General features: G+C 31.9%; 1 protein-coding gene across 1 annotated transcript in view; it reads right to left on the reverse strand.

The window, feature by feature from the left end:
* Positions 1 to 20,178, reverse strand: part of LOC123703646 (nephrin-like) — a 78,382-nt gene extending 58,204 nt beyond the window's left edge. Inside the window, exon 1 of the mRNA XM_045651724.1 lies at positions 19,953 to 20,178. The gene's annotated coding sequence lies outside the window, so the exon portion shown is untranslated. The remainder of the gene's footprint in view (positions 1 to 19,952) is intronic.
* Between the last annotated feature and the right edge of the window lie 1,983 nt (positions 20,179 to 22,161).

Consider the following 22,161-nt stretch of genomic DNA (forward strand, 5'->3'; position numbering starts at 1 on the left):
ATTATAATTACAAACACTTGGCATGATGCCAATATGAGTCTAATTAAAATGACGTTAATTGAGAGCCAGTTATACAATAAATTAATTAAAGACAATTATTGCAAGGAATGTATCGATTTTAATACTTGAAAAGGAAGTGGGTTACGATATTTTCGATTTGCGGTTACGAATAATGTTAATAAAAATAATTTAATTAATAACGGAAGACATATAATGTAAATGTGTCAATATAATGTGCGTTTAATTAATAAAAATAATACTGAAAACTTTACGTAACGTAAGTACGTATATTAGGTATATCATGTAATAGTTTATACTCGTCACATTAAAAACAAACAAATTAATAATTAGTAAAAACCGTAAATAAACTATTATACCTATGTATAATTTATAACTAGCAAGATTGTAATCTGTTGACAAATTGTAATCCGTTACATTAGCTTGAAATTTTATGCATTATTTTATGATGTAGTCATGTAGATATCTACTATGCAAAGAATGTACATTATTTCACAAAATTAATAGTTCTTACAATTCTCACTAAAAGCGGCAAGCACAATCTATCTTGTACTAATACTGTTCTCTATTAGCTACCCAAATTAACCTCGTATTAATGTATCAACTTTGACATGACATTAACAAAGGTATCTAACCACACGAGGTATCGCTTTCTGTGAAATAGAGCGGGCGGTTAGCATCCAATAACTGTATTTTAGTGTTGATTGTTCTCCCATTCACTCTTGGATGATAGGGCTGGCAATAGCTCAAACTTAAACATTTATTGGAACGAAGTTCCGTATCGCGCGTTGCGAAAGGGACGGAATTAAGACGAACAGTTGTAAATAAATAATTTTTGAGGTTATTCACGTGATTTTTACTCAGCTTGTTGTTTTATACTGTTAGTGTAAGAAAACTAAAAAGCAAATTTGATTCTGATTAACTTAAGATTATCTTTCTATCTTATTATTATTCCTAGAATGTTATAACAATTTCCTTCGAGTTTTTCAGCGAGATTATGCTAACATCAAAACAAACATAAATAGAAGAAGAGATGGATTAACTATCTAGAGATAAATTCAGCTTTACAAATTAATATGAGAAAATCGATATGATGCTTTAAAATACTTAACAAAGTCATATCAGCTGATTTTATATATAGAAATTCATATTTTGAATATTTTCTACTACACAGTAACATTTCTATAACACATATTATGCACTATAAATTATATGTATAATATATTAAAAATTTATATTGGAAATATCGTTTGACAACCCTAACGTTAGAGCAAGGTCAATATTGTATTACAAGTATAACGCAATCAGATAGTCATATGTAGTAATTGTCAACCACAAAGCTAGAAAATGGGGACAACAATGAAATCTATTTCAGGTAAGTATAGGTACCAATACTAGCTTTCCGCCCGCGGCCTCACCCGTAAAATAAAACGAAAGCCCGCAAAGTTTACATTCCCATGGGATTGTCATTACTGGGATACCACCTATCCTACGTCCTTTCTCGGATTTCAAACTATCTTTTTAACATAGTTCATCCAAGTCTGTTTAGTGGTTAAGTGGTGAAGAAATCAAACAGACCGACAGTGGTACATTCACATTTATAATATTAAGCTACGGATAATTAGATATTTAGGTTTTTTGTACATATTGCAGAATGTACCTTATATAGGTTGTATACAGGTATGTAGGTACTGTATATAGGTTGTTCCCGTAATACAAATGCAGATTTGTCGAATGTAGGTACCTATATTTCATCGCGATACGTGCAGTGGAACGCAGGTGTCATTCGATTGTATGTTTACTGTATTCGTTTGTTTTATTCACTTCAAATCGGGTGATCTGCATAACTGACTCTGCTTTGTTAAAGTGACTTAAAGTAAAAGTTGAAATTAGTAATTGAATATGGTTTATTTTTGGGTGTTTATGACATGATCATCAAGAGAAGATTGAACGGGACCTACCTTCTAGGGAAGCACGTTTTATACCTTAAGCCTCAACTTAGCATGAGGCGAGATCGTAGTCAAGCGCTTCTCTATTTACCAAATAAAAAAAATATGAACACTAACTAGTTCAGTTTAAGTAAGCCAATTACCACAGAACAATGATGCTTTCAAAAAACTTAAAAATAATCAGAGTAATATTTGGTGAAATATTTTTTTAGAGATATAAATTAAACTGGTACCTCAAATAAGACTAGTAGGTATTTGACTTTGAACATAATAAATTTGGAACGAGATAAAACTTAGAGCATTTTTCGTTATAAATTCAATCGGAAATTAATATTCATTTATGCATGAAGAGTGGTTTTATATTGCCGTTTGATAATCAAATGTTTTTATAACATTTACTTACAGATGTATAAAATTAATATAAAAGTAAACTGGAATTAGCTTAGTTTGTATCGTTTAATTTCGACTGCTAATTAATTGCAAAACTAAACAAGTTTTCTTATTGTACAATATTTTCGAGAACACTATTTTATAGTTTTAAGCCTAAAGGTCATTAAATAACTTAAACGATGAACATTAAAAACCAATAAGCAATGCCTGGGAGGAGCTCAGTCAAGCATTTAATGTAATCTAGACTAACATCATACGTAGTAGCAATATGTCCTGTCTTAATTTAAATTTTGTCTGTAATATCCGAAATTATCAAATAAAGGGATTCATTTTACTGCCTACGAATAAAAATGTACATTATGTACATAATAATTTATGTATATTAAATACATTCTAAAATAAAGACAATAATGAAAGGTCACAAGAAAGTAAGTAAATAGAGAAAAACTCAAATCTCATTGTAAAGAGATATAAAATTAATGTGTGTGTTTGTTACGATTAAAAATTAATGAATGATTTTAAAAATGGTCTACCTTTTTGGCGCCGTGTTTAGTGTTTAGCTGGTTTTGCCATTTGAATTAAGATATTTTCTCAATAATGTCAAAATATAGTCCCGTGTTGAAATTACTATTCTGACGATTTAATATTACGAATAGAATTTAAAATAGTTTCTCAGGATCACAATAAATAAATCAGATATCTTTACCAATAAATTAGGGCTTAACTATGTCTATATTTCATTATTTTTAACCATCAAAAAGTCAAGTTACTATGATCAAATAAACAAAAAAGTTAAAAATAGTAACGTCCTTGCTTACCAAGGTAATACGAAATAATAAAACAACCCATGCGTGAGAATCGAGCAAACCAATTTTTACACATACAATTATATTCATTAAAATCGTATTATCATAACAATACGCTTTTGTAAAACATACAATAGTAGGTGGGGTTAACTGAGAGCAACTGACCACTGAATTCATTGACAAAGCCATTGAATTTAAGGTTAACTTTGTTAAAACGTAATCGATACTATACAAATCGTACTTGACATGGTAAGTGTATGTACCTATTGAATTGGAAACGTTATTGAAATAAATGTAATGTAGCAAAATTAATCTAACAGTAAAAAGATAATGAGAAGATACATCAAACGAAACAACTCTTTGAAAATACAATTTTATAAATGCGAAAGTTTGCATGTTTGCTTGTTACTCCTCAAAAGTTTTTGAAACCAACCTTCATAAACTGCTGAACCCATTTTCATGGAATTGCCCTCCACACATAGACACAGGATAGCTTTCATCCCGAAAATACCACGGGAACGGGAACTATGCGGGTTTTCCATCGAATACGCGGGCGAAAAGCTATTTTTCCTAAATAACGTCCTTAATTTTCATACAACATATTCTTCGGCGTAAACCTACTATAATATTAACGTTAAACAAGCACTTTTTGTGGAAATTACCACACTTTTTGCTCACTGATGTCTTAATCTATCCATCTTACCGAGTGATGTAATGCTACTTAATAAAGAAGACCACCAAAGATATAGAGGTTTAATTAACTTTTTATAGAAAGAACGAGACAGAAGATGGATCCTATAATGAACGTGGCAATCGTGTTTGATATTTATACGTCTAGACACTAGATGCAAAATTGTAATTTCTTGCCTTTGATGTTTTAAACTTTACGAGCAGTATTTTACTTGAAGTGCTTTGGCAATACTACGTTGTTAAATTTAGTTTGTAAGTTAACGAATTCTTCAAAAACTGCATAAGAATTTTTCACTCATCATAATGATTTGCGAGTTGTGACCACAGCTTATTTGTGTAAGATATGGAAAGATTTGAAATATGCATCATAAACATGTCGAATTTTATATTTCAAAACAATTTAAAATCACACTGTTTTCACAAAAGCAGACTTGGCAAAAAAAAACACGCAGTCAATAATCATAGCCATACAGCATACTGAAGCTGCTGATAGAGACAAACATGCAAACAACATAACCCATACAGAACCCTCTGTCAAACTAAATTAATTTCGCATACAAATAATGAATGCTAACAATAACTATTTACAAGTAGGTACATATTGATTCCGAAACCCAAGTCCGACCGCAGACCACAGCGGGGTTCATATTGTGTTCCAAGTTGTTTAAGATCTAAAATCGATATTAAATATGACTAATAATAGTGTCTGTACTAATAAATGTTGGAGTATTAGCCAAATAAAAGACAAATGGCTGAACAACGACATTTATAAATACCACAGTATATGTACATAGAAAATTTTGTTAAACTGTGGTTTTACCTTCCATCACAGCTTCCGTGCCGTGTTTGTTTATCAGAATTAATCTCTGAAAAACAATGGCGATTTTGACGGGTTCGATCTGGTAGGTAGCTAAATTTTTTTAATTAATAATAATTTTTCACAAATTCAATGTCACATTAAAGTCCTGTTACAACTTAAATACCTATTGCAACTAGTGATATAGCCATTCCCTAGTTTAAAAGATTTCTCGTAAACAATTCATCTTTCTAATTATAACAGATTACACCTTTTCATAATTTATAATAATAGACATAGTCAAACAACAAAATTCTCATGACATCAAAATAATAACAGGCAAACAAGCTCCATAAAACGCAAGAAAAGTTAATCGTATCTAAAAAACGACGCCACTCGACTTTAAACCCAAGGAGGTAGTTATAAAAAAGCTCCGTGTTATAAAATGCACCCACGGCGATAAAACGTATAATCAGAGATCCTCAACCAATAAGATAAGGACAGGAAGCCCGGCAGGTGTTCCGTAGATTATTTACAATGCGATAATATAAGGAATTTAATAGGGCATCCTTTATCACGCAGTAGGTGTAAATCCATTGAACCTGTTTTTACACGAAAGATTTTGAGTTTTAGACAAAATTGTGCTGTGAGTTTTATTGTTTGATTCGTAACAATGTACAAATTATAAAGGTTATAATATATCGTTTACTAGCTACTCGCCCGCGGCTCTAACAGCTTTGTCTAAAATCTAATAAACTATACTATATACTAAAACCTGCCTCTTGAATCACTCTATTTATTAAACAAAACCGCATCAAAATCTGTTGCGTAGTTGTAAAGATTTAAGTATACATAGGGATATAGGGACAGGAAAAGCGACTTTGTTCTATAATATGTAGTTAGTGAATAGTGATATAACTCACTAGCTAATATATTTTCCAGTTTTACGTAAATTTCAGTTTAAACTTTTAATAAAATCCTTGTATCTTTATTGACTAATATAATATTTGCATTTAAAACTGACGAATCAAGTCAATATGCAATTCTAATTAGTATAAGTTCAATGTTATTAGGTATTCCTTTATTTATATTTATTTTGCGTGTCTATCGAGTCTTCACGTTTTATCTGAGTCTTAATTAATCTAGATAAATTATGGAAATGTGAAAACAGCTTTCATCGCGAAAATAAAGATATCGACGAAGTTTCATAGGCGACACAATTTTATCAGTCACGCGATAGCACAAACCCCAGGTAATAAAAAACGTAGGTGTGGCATTATACCGCAAAATCATTGCTACTAAACTAAAAACCGATAAAAGCTGTCCATTTACCAAAACATCTGTTTTTACTCCACACTAGAAAGTTCCATCATTCACTAAGCTCCGTATTCCCGCCATAAAACATAGTAACGTCCCGTAAACTTTCCCAAGATATATTTTTAACCGCAATGACATTAAACCGCTCATAAAAATGTTTCGCAGTAAAACGATTGATTGATATATTGTACTATTTCCGTCAGTCATAAAGGATGAACGGAGTTCCATAAAATGGGAGCAATTGTAAAAACTTGGGAATTTATTGCGCCGATTAAACCTCTCGAGATTCGGAGATGTTGGGGAAAGTTGATATGTAATCTTTTTTCTTTTTGATCAAACATTCTAATTGGCTATCTGTTTGTCTAATCATTATAAGTATTAGTGCTAACAGCGGCTTCACCCGCGTGGTTAAAGGAAATTCCTATGAGAAATAGATGGTTCATTTCGATAAAAAGTAGCCTATAACTCTCTAGCCTGTCTCTATTTTCAAATAAAAATCACACCAGAAAATTGATTGGTTGCGGCGTGACAGAAAGACATACAAACAAAAAAAGGAACACATTTTCGCATATACAATTTTGGTAGAAAGGAAGTAGGGATTAGTTAGTTATTTTTGGACCTTTACATTACAAGTTTTGGCAAATATAACATCACTATAATTGCTGTCTTGATGTGGTAACTTTCCCTGAAGCGTAACCCAATTTAAGGCTAAAACTACACTGACCAGGCGTGACCACAGTTTACTAAAACCGACAAAACGTAGGCTTCAATACCGTGATTTAATCAAGTTTATACAATGGCTGTGATCAATTTCTGATAAGATTATAAATAATGATTATAAATACACAACAATGTAACTTTATAGGGCAATATACATAATTCATACAAAAATACAGTCAAATCTAAACATTATCGTATGATGATGAACATTTTTGTTTGGTTAAGTAAGTAATTGTGAATGTCATTGTGTGACAGAATAAATTGAAATGACCCTCAATCTGAATTAAAGCCTATTTTAAATATCCAGAAAGTTTCGATGTAAAACCTCATTAATGTTATTTTATTAATTGGAAAGAATATACCCCAGAATAGTTATATTTCCAGATTCGGAAGTCGAAATAAATTACTTGCTAGCGTCCGTAAAGTTATTACAAACGTGAAATCACATCAATCATTGTTTCCTCAATAATTGGTTGCTTGTTACATGACACGCAGATATAAAGAAAAACTTTTTGATTATATTTTTCCATCTGTCTGCCTGTCTTTATACATACATCTCCGAGATAAACTTCCAAATAACTATCTGAACCGATTTTTGAACGGAACTATAAAGAACTTTTAGGCCTTAATACAGGTCGAAGTGCAATATAGAAATCTCGGGCATCCGCTAATTATCCTGCCCAAAACACTGGCTTAGAGAGGAGACCAAACCTTCTCCAATTTTAAACCTGTCCAAAAAGAGAGGAGACCGAGCCCTGAAAAATTACTGCATTCAGACAAAATCGTATCCCCTGATAGCCAGTTTAGAATGTAGGTTAGTCTACGCTTTATGCACAACCATTAGCTCCGATCTACATTGAGATTACTGTGGCCTTCATATTACAAAAGCCTTACTTTATTCGCAGTAACCTACCCTGGGGATTAGAATTTTAATTAAGTCTTTTTTTGTTTAGTGGTTCGTGTAGTGTAACAATTGTGCTGTTGTAGTAAAGTATAGTGTAATGGAGATTTGAATATTTTACTCATGATTATAATTACAAGATAATATTTGTAGTAAATGTGTTAGTTATTTTCATGAATTACACATTTTAATAATGATTCAATAATACGATGTGAAAATTATTTTACAATTTCACCGAGATAACAGCTGTTTACTTGTAATAACATAAGAAGTACTAATAATAATTCATTTTCTTCGCAAATGTATAATTTTAGATCGCTCGAGCGAAGTAATGATCATAAATACAATGAAATTATAACATCATTTGTGCCACAAGATTCAAGCAAAACATAATTAGTTAGTATTTACCCACTATATTAAATCAACATGTTACATTGAGTAATTACTTCAATTTAGAGATAATCTCAACGATTATTCGATTCGGGACAAAATCAAGATTTAATTAGTGAAACCATGTAACAATTTAAGTAAAATCATAAAGCAAGAGGGCTCAACTTTACTGATGACGTCAGACCCGAAGTGACCCTGTTTAAATCCACCCAGGTCAGCTATTCCGATCCTTTGTGGTATTTTACTAAAGGTAAGATAATATTGATTCGGTGGCTCTATTGTTAATTACACTGCGACAGTTATGTAATCGTGTGCAAGCTTTGGTTTGTTTGTTTTAATTGTGTACATTCATTAAACAATGCAATATTGATAAACACCATATTGATAGAATATTTTCATGAATTTGAAGTTCAGTTTAACTTTACTTACTCTATAATCATAGATAAGTCCTTTATGAGAGAACAGTAGAAGCAAGATTAACAATTATCTGCATAAATGCCTGTTACAACTGTGTAGGGCACCGACATTAATTTATCATTGCATTCTTACCGTTTGTTAAAACAAACACTTCCAAAATGAATCCTATAAGGAAACAAGAAAACATTCATTAATCAGTTAATAATCCCCAAATATTTGATTAGCCCTTAATCCGGGAACGTTTGAACCGTTTCGAACGGCGTATCGTTAATACGTAATCTCTTAACGAAATTCTAAACTTGGACCGTAATTTAATCTTCTCAGAGAATGAGATTTTCTCAACTAGATGACAATATAACTTGCAGCGATTTGCTACTAGGTTATGCAGTTACGTTGCTAGAATATTAAAGGATATAATTTGGCTATTTATTTTGTGTTGTCACTAGAATTAACTTTCAGAACAAAAACAAATTACGTATAACTATTTAGCGTCTCCGTAGGTATATGGAGACGTAGCTTGCGGAAGATTCGATTTGATTTCTTACCTATTTAATCGAAATCGAATAACGGTAGAATCTTAGTTATTTAGGTAACTTACCTATTATTAATTAAAAATTTTTAACTTCAGTTTAGCGTTTACTTTATTTTAGCATACTCTTATTATGCCATTTTTATTACTGAAGACTCGCGGAATCTCGATGACCCCGTAAACAATTCATAAACTAAAAAGTAGTAAATAACAGAAACGATACTGAGAAACTAATACATTTTGTAACATCAACGTCAGTTCTAACAGTTAATTCTGGTTAAAAATATCTCACAAATACATCAGAAAGTCGGTCAGTACATCTGTACAATATCGAAGCGTAGGCATATAAATAAATAATGCCAATTACGTGATTTAAAAAGAATCTGATGGGAAGCTATAAAGATTAGGTTGGCTTATCTGTGACATTTTATAGTTTATCTATGATTAAACTAGTTGTGAACTTAGTGTCGCCCGGTTTTCACAGAAGTTTTTTTAATGACATCCTAAGGTAAGATATGTTTTTATTTATTAATTTAAAAATGGATTTTCGATTATACATCAATTATTTTTGCTACTCAGACATCGATTTATAGACTACGATAAGAGAAGAACTTTTTGCATTTTTCAAATGTTTCTCGTAGAGAGATCGTAGGTACTTATTGAACTGACAAAATATTTTGCAATTATTAAGTAGAAGTATTTAAACTCTGTACAAAATATTTTGCAATTAAGTAGTTATTTAAACTCTGTACAAAGCATTTGCCCTACAGATACAGAACGATTGAATCAATATTGAAAAGCTTTTACTATTTATATCCGTAAGATATTTTATAACTAGGTATACTCATCATAAACAACTTCAAAGTTCGATTCAACAGAATCGCTGGGTCAAGTGTTTCTCCAATAAAACTTGAAGCCCGGTTCTCGTAATTTTAATCCAGTCCTTTCTTTGTCACTTAATTTACATAATATTAACATTTAATAATTAACATTTCCTCTGTTACTTACCGCTTTAGTTACTAAGCTAAAAGTAGAAGCATTAGAATTAAAAAATTGGCAAACGCCAATTACCCATTTAGAAATACCTATTAGAGTTCTTATCGGAATTAAATGATTCATTCATAAATTAAACTTTAATTCAATCTTTCAAATATTTAAGACGAAATAATAATGTAACATCGGCCCGGCCGTGACCATACAAATAACAAAAGTCAGAATAATTGTTAATACTGTATATTTTGTATCGCGATTTGAATACAATGATTTCAATTTATTTTTCAATGTTTTAAAGCGCGTCAAATCAAATCAAAAAATACCCATCCCATACGAATAACGAAAAAGTAGAATCAAGTTTCCTTAAAACTTTGCATGTCTCCTTTAACATACTAATAGGCTTTGTCCATTGTGACCCCATAACACCTACACAACCATAGAGCATAAACTCAAACGTGCTATAAAGCGCGGTAGGTATAACGCCGATCTCGTAAATCAGCCGCAACTTTATGGTCAGTTACAATAAGTGTGGCGTATGTAAGTTGTAACATTATTCATTTTTATTGAAGCGCTTTAATTGCTTTATGGTATCTCGGTTATTGTCTTCAATTTGTTTTTGGGTGGCACTTTGTCTATGACTAATATATTATCTGTAGTTAGGTAGTAGGTAGTTTTTAAAGCTATGATTGTTATTGGATGTGCAATTTTATAGATTGCCGTCTGTCTCTTCATATTTTGTAAGTAAGTAGTGTTTTTTTTTTACTTGGAATACAGAAAAATAAATAGAAAGTTCAGTTAGGAAGTGGAAGAATTGTTTGTAGCTACGACACATTTTAATTTTTAATTACTTCATTTTTCAGAATAAAAAATAAACTGTAAGTAGGTATTTGCATACACATAGTATGTATGATACATACTATGTGTGTTTTATATTTCTGTTTCAGAATGGATAAGTTAAGTGAAATAAAAATTATTTATCTTCTGATTTTACCAATCAATTTCAAGTCCAAATTAACTCAAAACTTTTAATAAGCATAACGCTCCAAATAATATTATAAAACTGTATTTTAGGCATCACGCAAAATTTAGGGTAGGTCAAAATCCACCCTCTGACGTCACACAAAAGTCTGCGTGTTAATAATTATATTTTCCGTGTTAAGGTCGTTCCCTGAGCGAGTGACCTTGAGCATTCACACTTCTTTCCCGAACCACAGCTATCCGCCGCTTCTACAATACTTCGCAAATAATTCTTGCGCCACCTAACGCGCATCCGCGTGAACTGTTTCAAATACAAGTAAAATTCACAGAGCTCAGAAGTAACAGACATGGCATTTAAAATATTTTTTTATAGAAAAACATTATAATGGTGCTAACACATAATTTTGGTCTTTACCAATTCAGAGTTAAATTATAGTCATATGGATGAATTTTATATTAAATTTTTAAAATGAATCAAAATTGATGGTACTCTGTAATGATCATCATTCGGTGATATTTTTATATTTCTTTTAAACTAGATAATCCCATTCAAATGTTATCCAAAAACTGTCGCCAAATGGTTTCTAGTTGAAATAACTTTTTGTCATTGGTGTCATTTTCATGGTTTTTGGGGTACCTATTAACCAATATGAGGTCAAAATTAAAATTCAAGATTGCGCCGACGATAATTTACACCTTTTTGTCATGGGTGTCATTTTCATGGTTTTTGGGATAGGTTTTAGCCAATATGAGGTCAAAACTAAAATTCAAGATGGCGTCGACGAAAATTTTACATCTTTTTGTCATGGGTCTCATTTTCTTGGTTTTTGGGGTAGGTATAAACCAATATGAGGTCAAAATTAAAATTCAAGATGGCGCCGACGAAAATTTTACATCTTTTCGTCATGGGTGTCATTTTCATGGTTTTTGGGGTACCTATTTACCAATATGTGGTCAAAATTAAAATTCAAGATGGCGCCGACGAAAATTTTACATCCTTTTGTCATGGGTGTCATTTTCATGGTTTTGGGGGTAGGTATAAACCAATATGAGGTCAAAATTAAAATTCAAGATGGCGCCGACGAAAATTTTACATCCTTTTGTCATGGGTGTCATTTTCATGGTTTTGGGGGTAGGTATAAACCAATATGAGGTCAAAATTAAAATTCAAGATGGCGCCGACGAAAATTTTACATCTTTTTGTCATGGGTGTCATTTTCATGGTTTTTGGGGTAGCTATTAACCAATATGAGGTCAAAATTAAAATGTAAGATAGCGCCGATGAAAATTTTACATCTTTTCGTCATGGGTGTCATTTTCAAGAATTCGACTATATAGATTGTATTTGTTATTTTGTTTTAGTTTACTTTAAAGGAGAAAATTTCGCTTCAAAGGCCTTGTTTTATGTATCAAAAACAAGATCTATCACGAAAGCGAATTTTGTGATATTATTTGAGCCACGGCGTAAATACTCAAATTTGCTATCTAGTCGAATCCTATATATTACGGGAGAAATCAATTTAAAAGAGCATTGATTATTGAAATACATATTTAGAAATGTAATGTAAAACGAAACTCTGTGTCAATATTCCGACAGATATTCGCTTTTTCACTGTATTCGCTCAACTTTGTTAATTGTTTAAAATAGAGTTCATCTAATATACTAAAACGAAGAGAATAAAATAAAAAAGAGCGCGTGAGCCGAGAACACATGTCAGAAGTGAAACTTCTTTGGTAAGATTTATAGATACGAAAATCGCCACCTTACTCCATGACGTGACGGTATTACCATGACGCGACCTTGAAATTTTACTCTCAACGCGCCTATAGAACTTTCACTTCAAAAAGCTACACCTAAACTACAGAATTTGAATTCTGTTCGATTAATATTATGTAAACGATTGTAAGAAAAACCACATAAATGACATCCATTTCGAAAAAATATCAAAATTTTGTCAGCGCCTTGTAGTATTTTAGATTTGACCTCATATAAGCTACCACAAAAACAATGAAAATGACACCCATAGCAAAAAGATGTAAAATTTTCGTCGTTGGATTTTAGTTTTGACCTCATATTGGTTAATAACTTAATAGCTAACCCAAAAACCATGAAAATGACTCCCATGACAAAAATATGTAAAATTTTCATCGGCGCCATCTTGAATTTTAGTTTTGACCTCATATTGGTTTATACCTACCCCGAAAACCATGAAAATGACACCCATGACAAAAAGATGTAAAATTTTCGTCGGCGCCATCTTGAATTTTAATTTTGACCTCATATTGGTTAATAGGTACCCCAAAAACCATGAAAATGACACCCATGACAAAAAGATGTAAAATTTTTCTCGGCGCCATCTTGGATTTTAGTTTTGACCTCATATTGGTTAATAGGTACCCCAAAAACCATGAAAATGACACCCATGACAAAAATATGTAAAATTTTCGTCGGCGCCATCTTGAATTTTAGTTCTGACCTCATATTGGTTTATACCTACCCCAAAAACCATGAAAATGACACCCATGACAAAGAGATGTAAAATTATCGTCGGCGCCATCTTGAATTTTAATGTTGACCTCATATTGGTTAATAGGTACCCCAAAAACCATGGAAATAACACCCATGACAAAAAGATGTAAAATTTTTCTCGGCGCCATCTTGGATTTTAGTTTTGACCTCATATTGGGTAATTTAGCCACCGCAAAAACCATGAAAATGACACCCATGACAAAAAGTAGTATACATACTTAAAACTTCAAATGTTGTTTGTCTAATCCTAATACTTATTCACTAAAAACTTAAAAAGTAAAATGTGATTTATTGCATAAATTAATAAATTTATAATAATTTTTATAAAATATTTTCGATTATTAAAAAATTATATTTATAAAGCATTTGAATGTTTTAAAAACTAAATATCATAATTATATAAAAAAAATGTTGTGTGGTTTTATGAAACCACGGTAAAAGTGAAACTTTTTTCACACTATAGACATTTAACTAAAAATTATCGTATTTGTACGATAATTATCGTACATATCGTGCGCCACGCGACATGCGCTACACAGACCAAAAAGTTTGAGACGATGTAATAAAAGTTTCACTTTAATATATTATAATAACTAAAGCTCATTGACCAGTTATTATATTATTGATGATTTCTAAAATCTCACTATAAATTAATAGTAGTAGCGTCTATTCCTCGCTCATTGTTTGATATTCGTACTATTCGAATAAACATGGGTCACGTGATTGTCATGTGACGCTCACGGCGACAAACGACACAAGCTTCACCCTCGAGACCTAGCGGCCGACTGAACCTTCCATACAAGCGCAAGAGATATAGTTGCGAATACGCCCAAAATTTTGAGTAAAATGTTTATAAAATCTAGTATAGGTCTTATCAAAAAAAAATTTTTACCATAATTTTCGTAATGAAATTGCCTATCCAATAGTGTAAATACCAAATCAAAAGAATCATTAGTTTAAGAGGAGATACACGGTAAACATAATTATTTCTAATTTCTGGGATTTCTTTGGGAGGAGATTAATTAAACTTTAAGTCAATAAAATAACAAAATACTTTTACCATTTTTGAGCCAAGAATATGTAGAAATTTAATGTATTTTTATTTAGTTGATATATCTTTTGGATAAGAAGGAGATAGGGTCATTGCGCCTGTTCGCGTCCACATGCCTATTCGCGTCCATTTTGCGGATATCTTTTAGAAAATTCACGAAAATAAGTATACTTTAAGTAAAATTGTAAGAAGAAAAATTTCCGATAATACCTCAATGTATAAGAGACATGCATATATATTCAAAATACGCCTGCGCACCACCTATCCTATTAAAAAAAATTATTTAATTTTCGAGAGAACTAAAACGCGCGGGATTTTGAGAAAAAAATAGTGCGCAGCGTCGCGTTTGACGGTAAGTATCTTATTGTTAAATGTGAATTTTTGAATATGTAACTGTTTCTTTACTTTGCTAACAAAACATGGAATAGTATGGATTATAAATCAGCTTATTTCTTTTACAGTTAATAGCTAAAATAAGGTGGACGCGAACTACAACACCGAATTTGTACAACTTCCATTTTGCGTCCACGGTGGGCGCAAACTATACCTATAGTGCATAACAATAGAACATATTGCGTCCACATTGTTTTACATTACGTATCAATGAATTGTTTGTTAAAATATGTAATTTAAAATAGATTGTAAATTTTTGACTAAGACTACAAGTTGATAATTTCAATTTTCATTTAAATTAGCTTTTTGTGCTATTTTTTTCATTTTGAAATGGGTATTCCAAGAATGAGACTAGTATCTTTGAGAATGAGAGTCAATAAGTCTATGGTTAAGAAAATAAATTTAATTCATTAGAAACTAAAAAAAGAGGGTAGGTAGGTAATCTCAATAGAACTGATTATTATTTATTTACATAACGTAACTTTGTTATTTGTTAATTTTTAGTTCTATTATTGATGAGAAGATAAATATTAATAAGTTTTTCCAGTTTCCTTACAGTGAATTATATTAATAATATAATTCACTGTAATGTTGATTTTAGGGTTTCGAACCTCTAAAGGAAAAACCGGAATCCTTGTAGGATCACTTTGATATCCGTCCGTCTGTATGTCCAGTCTGTCTTTCTGTCAAGAACCTTTTTCTCAGTAACGCGTGGAGGTATAAAGCTGAAATTTATATTAAATACTCAAGTCTACGGTCCCTTGAAGTAGTGAAAAATCAAACTTTTGAGTCAAAGCAATCAAAAGATACAGCCAAATTTCGACATTCGCAAGGGAACCAAAACCTACAGGGTACTTTTCGTGAACACAGACACTTGAAGTTTGGTACGAAGCAACGACTTATAGCACAAATAAGGGAAACATTGAAAAAATAATCATTTACAGTTAAAACAAATGAAAAAAAAACAGGTTAATACGGAACCCTCGGTGTGCGAGTCCCACTCACATTTGGCCAGTTTTTATTAAATAACTATATTCGTAAATAAATAATTTATTTAAAATCTATTTTTTATTTGCATATATCTGATAAAATATCACCCAATACACTCTAAATTCCTTTTCTAAGCTGGTGGACGCGAACTGGTCCACGTGTGGACGCAAACTGGAATTTTTGGACGCGAACTGGGTAAAACGCCTAATTCTGATATTTTTCTAGATAAATAAAAACCACATGATATTTCCAACACAATTGGAAGTAAATCTTAAAATAGACTATGTAATGAACACGTTACATAAATTTTGCGTAGAAATTTGTTCTGGAACATTTTTATTTTCTCCTTCAAACTTTCCAACTGCACTAAGTGGACGCGAACAGGCGCAATTACCCTAGCTCCAGAAAACAGTACAAAAAACGGCTAGAGCTGGGTTTTACTCTATTCCGCGCCTTAATATTCCAGAGCCGAGTAGAATAATGAGCTTTCAATTTGATATTCAATTTTTCACTTAATACAGGAATCAGTGCGTAAAAAGGTTTTATATATATATATAAACCCTTAATAATTATCATAGAAATGCGTCAAAGCTTTCTTTTGGATAGAAATTGTTGAAACTACAGACGAAGTTAAATTACTAAGCCATCATTGATAGAAATATCCTAGCCATTTTTAGACTAAGGACTTAATACCTAGGTAATACCTTAACTCAAAAGTCAAATCATCACCATCAAACTTCAAAGTGAAATAGGTACTAATGCATATTTGGCTAGAAAGGTACCTACCTAGGTAACGAAAATAGATTCGCAACTATAGCTGTGACTATAGTCAATACAAGTGATAACTGCTTTAAAAACAACCGACTTCAAACTTGAACTTGCAACATTTACAAATACAAACAAAAATGCTCATAAAATAAAAACTACTGGACCTATCCGAATAAAATTTGTATGGGACCAATTCGACACCATCCCGCATCGAACAAAAAAAGAATCACGTAAATCGGTTCAGAAACCTCGGAGTAATCGGTGTACATACATAAAAAAAAACATACCGGCCGAATTGATAACCTCCTCCTTTTTTTGAAGTCGGTTAAAAATAACATCAATAATGTTTATAAAAACTTAGAACGAATAGGTACTGAAAGTTAGGTATTAAAATTATAAAACATAGGTTTGATTGTTCGTGGAATTTGTAGCGGGTAGGTAGTCAATGTACATAATATTATATTGGTTAATTTGTTAGCATGCAATGTTTCTGGAACAAGAACTTCACTATAATATTGGTACCGAGTTAGGTACCTAGTAGGTATAAAGCAAATCGCTGTCGCAGCTGTCTGTTCGTCTGTCTGCCGTGTATGCTTAAAAAGGATTTTGATGCGGTTTTTTCCTACCTATCAGAGATGTAACGGAGCTTCGATTCCGGTTCCGTTAAGTCGGAACTTCCGATTATTATTACACTTTCGGTTCCGACTTCGGTTCCGATACTTTTGTATCGGATGTTAATCGGAGGTCGAACGAAACAAAGCGGGCGGCGCGCGACGGCCTGTGCCGAACAGGTTCATACATGTCGCGCGGGGAATCCCCCGACCCCCACTACGTGCACTCTATCATCAATTATTTTTTCACTTGTTATTATTTGTTACGCCCAAGACACGTTTATAGGTTATAGATAATTGTTTTGATTTTTGCGGCTTATTATCAATGAAAGTGATCTGTTTTTGTGTGGGATAATGAAACCTAAGTCCAGTTGTACAAAATTCCAGCCCCTACAATCAATTGCCCGGCAATATTTGTCATGTCCACCGGGCTCGGTAGCTAGCGAACATCTTTTTAGTAGTGCTGGCCTAATTTACGACTCTTTAAGAAATAGATTGGATGGGGACAAAGCATCAAAGCTTTTGTTCATAAAGTACAATACATTACTTTTGGAGTCCATTTTGATTTAATTTGCTTTAGCTATTGTTCATTTATTGTAATGTCACCAAATGTAACACGCTACTTTGGGTTTTAATTTTAATTAAACTTTAAATTCATTAATTTTATCTTTTGTTCATTTGGAATTATGCCAATTTTTTTTCACAGTTGTTTTTTATTTTATAATAAAAAATAAAAATGAAAAGAATTGACTATAAATCATGTTTTATTTGTCCTTAAACAAACTGACCCTGCCTCCGATTTCGATTCCGATTTCGATTCCGATTCCGATAAACCAAATTTGAAAACTCCGATTCCGATTTCGGTTCCGATAAAACTACCTCCGTTACATCCCTGCTACCTATGAGGAATATGGACATTATCTTTCACGGCAAGAGGACTTAAATAATGGCGAATATAACGCATACCTATTGGTAAAAAAATATTTTTTAATCAGTTTTCTTCTGGTAAAAGCTTTTTAAAGAAAACTAGGTCTAGGTTTGAATATGCAGTTTGGTTTTGTTTACAAAATGGTTTGGTTTGCTTATTAGATGTATTTTAGGATTAAGGAATGTATTTTATAATTTACTAGTTAGCTGCTCCGCGCGGTTTCACCCCCGTGGCTCCACTCCTGTAGGTCATAGTGTGATGATATACCTAATATAACCTATAGCCTTGAGCCTTCCTCGATAAATGAGCTAGGTATCTAACACCGAAATAATTTTTCAAATCGGACGAGTAGGTACCTAGGTAGTTCCCCGAGATTAGCGCGTTCAAACAAACAAACAAACTCTTCAGCTTTATAATATTAGTAAATAATGTAAAAATGTATGGTAACAGTGTTCGGAACCGTACAATAATTATTGTACAAACACGATAATTTTGTGCCTACGTACGATGTACGATAGCATAGTATTATCGTGCGATAATTTCTATCATGCAAAATTCTCGAATTTATATTATTTCACCCATACAAATATGATATTTTGACGTGTTTCATATCGAACTTTCATGGGAACAGTGAAATTTTGGGTATTTACCCAATGGGTTTCAGTGTCCTGTTGATTTGACAGCAGTAGTTTAAAAAAGATTAACTGTAGAGAACTTGCATACCTATCAATATTACAATTTATATGATTTATTTATTTATAATTGACTTTATCCTAAAAACACAATAATTTATATCCAAATATGCTAAATTTACGATAATTTTACGCCCCTGGTACAATAATCGGTTCGCTTCAGGTTGCTAACACTGTATGGTAATATTTGCGAATCGCGGTTCTCTAAAGCCATAGGTGGAAGGTGAAGGTGCTTTAAATTAATAAAGTGCTTTTATAATGGAAAAACAATGAACAGAACTTATTCCTAGTTTATTTTCGTTTTAGCATCTAGGTATTGTCAACATATTAGGTACCTACCTATCTCACACATTTATTTTATTAGTCAGAGATATTATGTACCTACCTACCTACCTAATTTACTTTAAAAGCACAAAATATAGGAAAGCTCTTTAATGTCGTGTGCCGTTATGATGATATAGATTTATTAAAGGTAATAAAATATCCACATATGTAATATTTTTGTGAAAGAAAGATGCAAATAATTTGCACAAGTAGCCAGTAGGTAAACTATTCCGAACGGAATGCCGCCATTTTCAAAAGGACACTAGGTAGGTATGGTTAGTATACCTAATTTATAACTAGTTACCGAAATAGTTTATATTTCGGGTAAAATAGCGTGTCATAACCTACTCATTTATACATAGAAATGTCCTAATTAATAATAATTATAACTGTAAAATTGTATGTAAAACTTAAAAGGTAAATTTATAATCATTCCTAATCCTGAATAGGTAAATTATTAAGAACGCAACGTTCCAAAATTACCTACCCCTCCCCTCCCTTATTAACCCCCGTATTAAAACTTTTAATAGGTACCTACACAGATAGATGCCCGTGTATGTAATCTCAAAAAATAATAATTTGAATAGAACTAATGAACTGTATTTATGAATGAATTGTATTTTGACAAATTTTTTTTAATTTTAAAATGTGGGAAACAAAACTTAGCCAATATGTTGAACTTATTTTAAAGATTTAATAATATTTGTCCCTATTAAGATTTAATAAAAGCGAGAGTAACAAAATAAAACAAAAACTACGAAAACAACTTACCGTTTAAATAAATTAAGTATAATATTTATTCCAAAATCCAAATCACGTTATCACAAAACACATAATTAACATAATAATTTCAATCACTTATATAAATTTTAATTACATTTTAGAAACAAAACACACGCGTAACTGAAATTTCAAAAATCGAACGTTTCGATCTTCGCTCGCTTACGATTACAAATACACGTACATCCTCCGTGAACGCTACCACGAAACTGAACGGAAAGCGAACGAAACGAAAGCGACATGCGCCAAGCATCGAGATCAAGGGATGAGGTATGGGGTGGAAGGGACGAAGTAAAACACACCACTCACGATATTTTTTAATGAAAATAATAAGTTCTAAATAAGATGTTAGTATTTATATTGTGAGCGTGATATTTTAATCATACTGAGTGCTTCTACCCAATTTATAAAATTTAAACGATTTATGTCTAGGCTGCCATTGCTTTAACCCATTGAGCCCCAAGCGGCCCGATCCCGATCGGTCCCAGACACAATAGATTTTCTATTGTGTCTGTGGTTCCGGGGCCTGAGTTATTAATAATTATAAAAATAGATTTTTGGTTTTAACATGACAACATAGCCTAAATGTACGTTTGGAAATAAATAACATTAGAATTTTTATTTTTTACGCAAGTACATAAGTAATTATTAATTATTAACGATCTGTTTAGAATGATTTTAAAATAAATTTAAAATTAATTATGAATATTCACACGTATTAGAAAGGTACTAATTTTAGCACGATTACCTATATTGATTGATTGACGATTGAATTTATGAAAAGTGAAAACATTGCAAAATTCGATGTTTTTTTTTATAAGGAATGTTATTTGTATCACTACAATACACAAAGCTCAGCTAACATTTACATAAACCGCAAGACCGACGACTAAATAAACCAATCAATCAACGTCCGTCGATGCGTGAATGGGCGTCCTTATCTGCTGCGGCGTACTCCACATGAAAAGTCGTATAAACATTACAGTCCCAATTAATGCAACGTATAATTAAACTCTTTAATCATAATATAACTGAGGACCCGCATTGAAAATTTTATTAATAATAATATAATACCTAATGGTTATTTGTTCAAGCATTTTTTTATTATTTTTTTTAAGTAGGTAGGTAGGTAGTCGAAAAAAGTTTGTGTAACTGGCTGGATTTGATGTCATGAAATCTATGAGCCGGTGTTTGAAATTGGAATGCAGATTTTAAATATAAATATGAAGGTGATGTTTTTTTAATTTTTATTCTACATACCCACTAGCAAGTAACATTATGTTTTACGTAAGTAGGTATTTATTTTTATTTTTACACCAATTGGTCATGTTGCTGGACGGTCCAGTTTTTCAAGTATTTGTGTTTTTATATTTCTTTGGCAAGTTCGAATCGTAACAAAGGTTTGATAGAATTTGTAGGTGAATACCTACAAGGTATTAGGTAGGTAAGTCATTTTTATCATTTCATAACATTCAGTGCTGTTTTTGAGTTAGTTACCTATTTGTCGTAGGTACCAGTTTTTTAGTGTTACGTTTTGAAGTTTTGAACCAATTATTCCTAGTGATTTTTTTGTTAACGAAATCAGACTATAGGTAATATAGATATCTAGTTATCTACCTACCTAGGCGTGCAATATTTTACCAAATTGATTGAGCTGTATTTTGTGGTAAACCACCCCGAGGCATATTAATATCAATTGCATAATATACCTTCATACCTAAATAATATCTATACTACATAAATACAAAGTTAGCTTTTCAGTCGCTTTTGCTTATTTAATGCGAATTTTTAATACTTACTACCTATTTCTAATTTGCCGAACGTGCGTAACTCAAAATTTTATATCTAAAATCGGTTCAACTGTTCCAAAGATTACGACGGACAAACAGACGTAACGTAACGTAACGTTAAAAAAACGTAACGTGTAAACGTTTCGTAGCTTGTAAAGGTAAAGTAAACAATAAACAGCGGCAAAAAACTAGTAAGTCAAGAACAGCCGAACGGTTTCTAACGATTTTAATCCGTTTTATTTATCTCTTCCTTAATTTTGATACAAATATTAAAAACTCCCAAAAACATCGACGCGGGCGGAGCTGGGACGATTAACTTGTATCACAAACTTGTATAGATTTATATAGAATGACATTATAAGCAACTATGAAGTTTCTTGCCGTACTTCTCCATTGATATTGCTTTTCGA

This window comes from Colias croceus, chromosome 27 (assembly GCF_905220415.1).
Source record: "Colias croceus chromosome 27, ilColCroc2.1".
Lineage (NCBI taxonomy): Eukaryota > Metazoa > Arthropoda > Insecta > Lepidoptera > Pieridae > Colias > Colias croceus.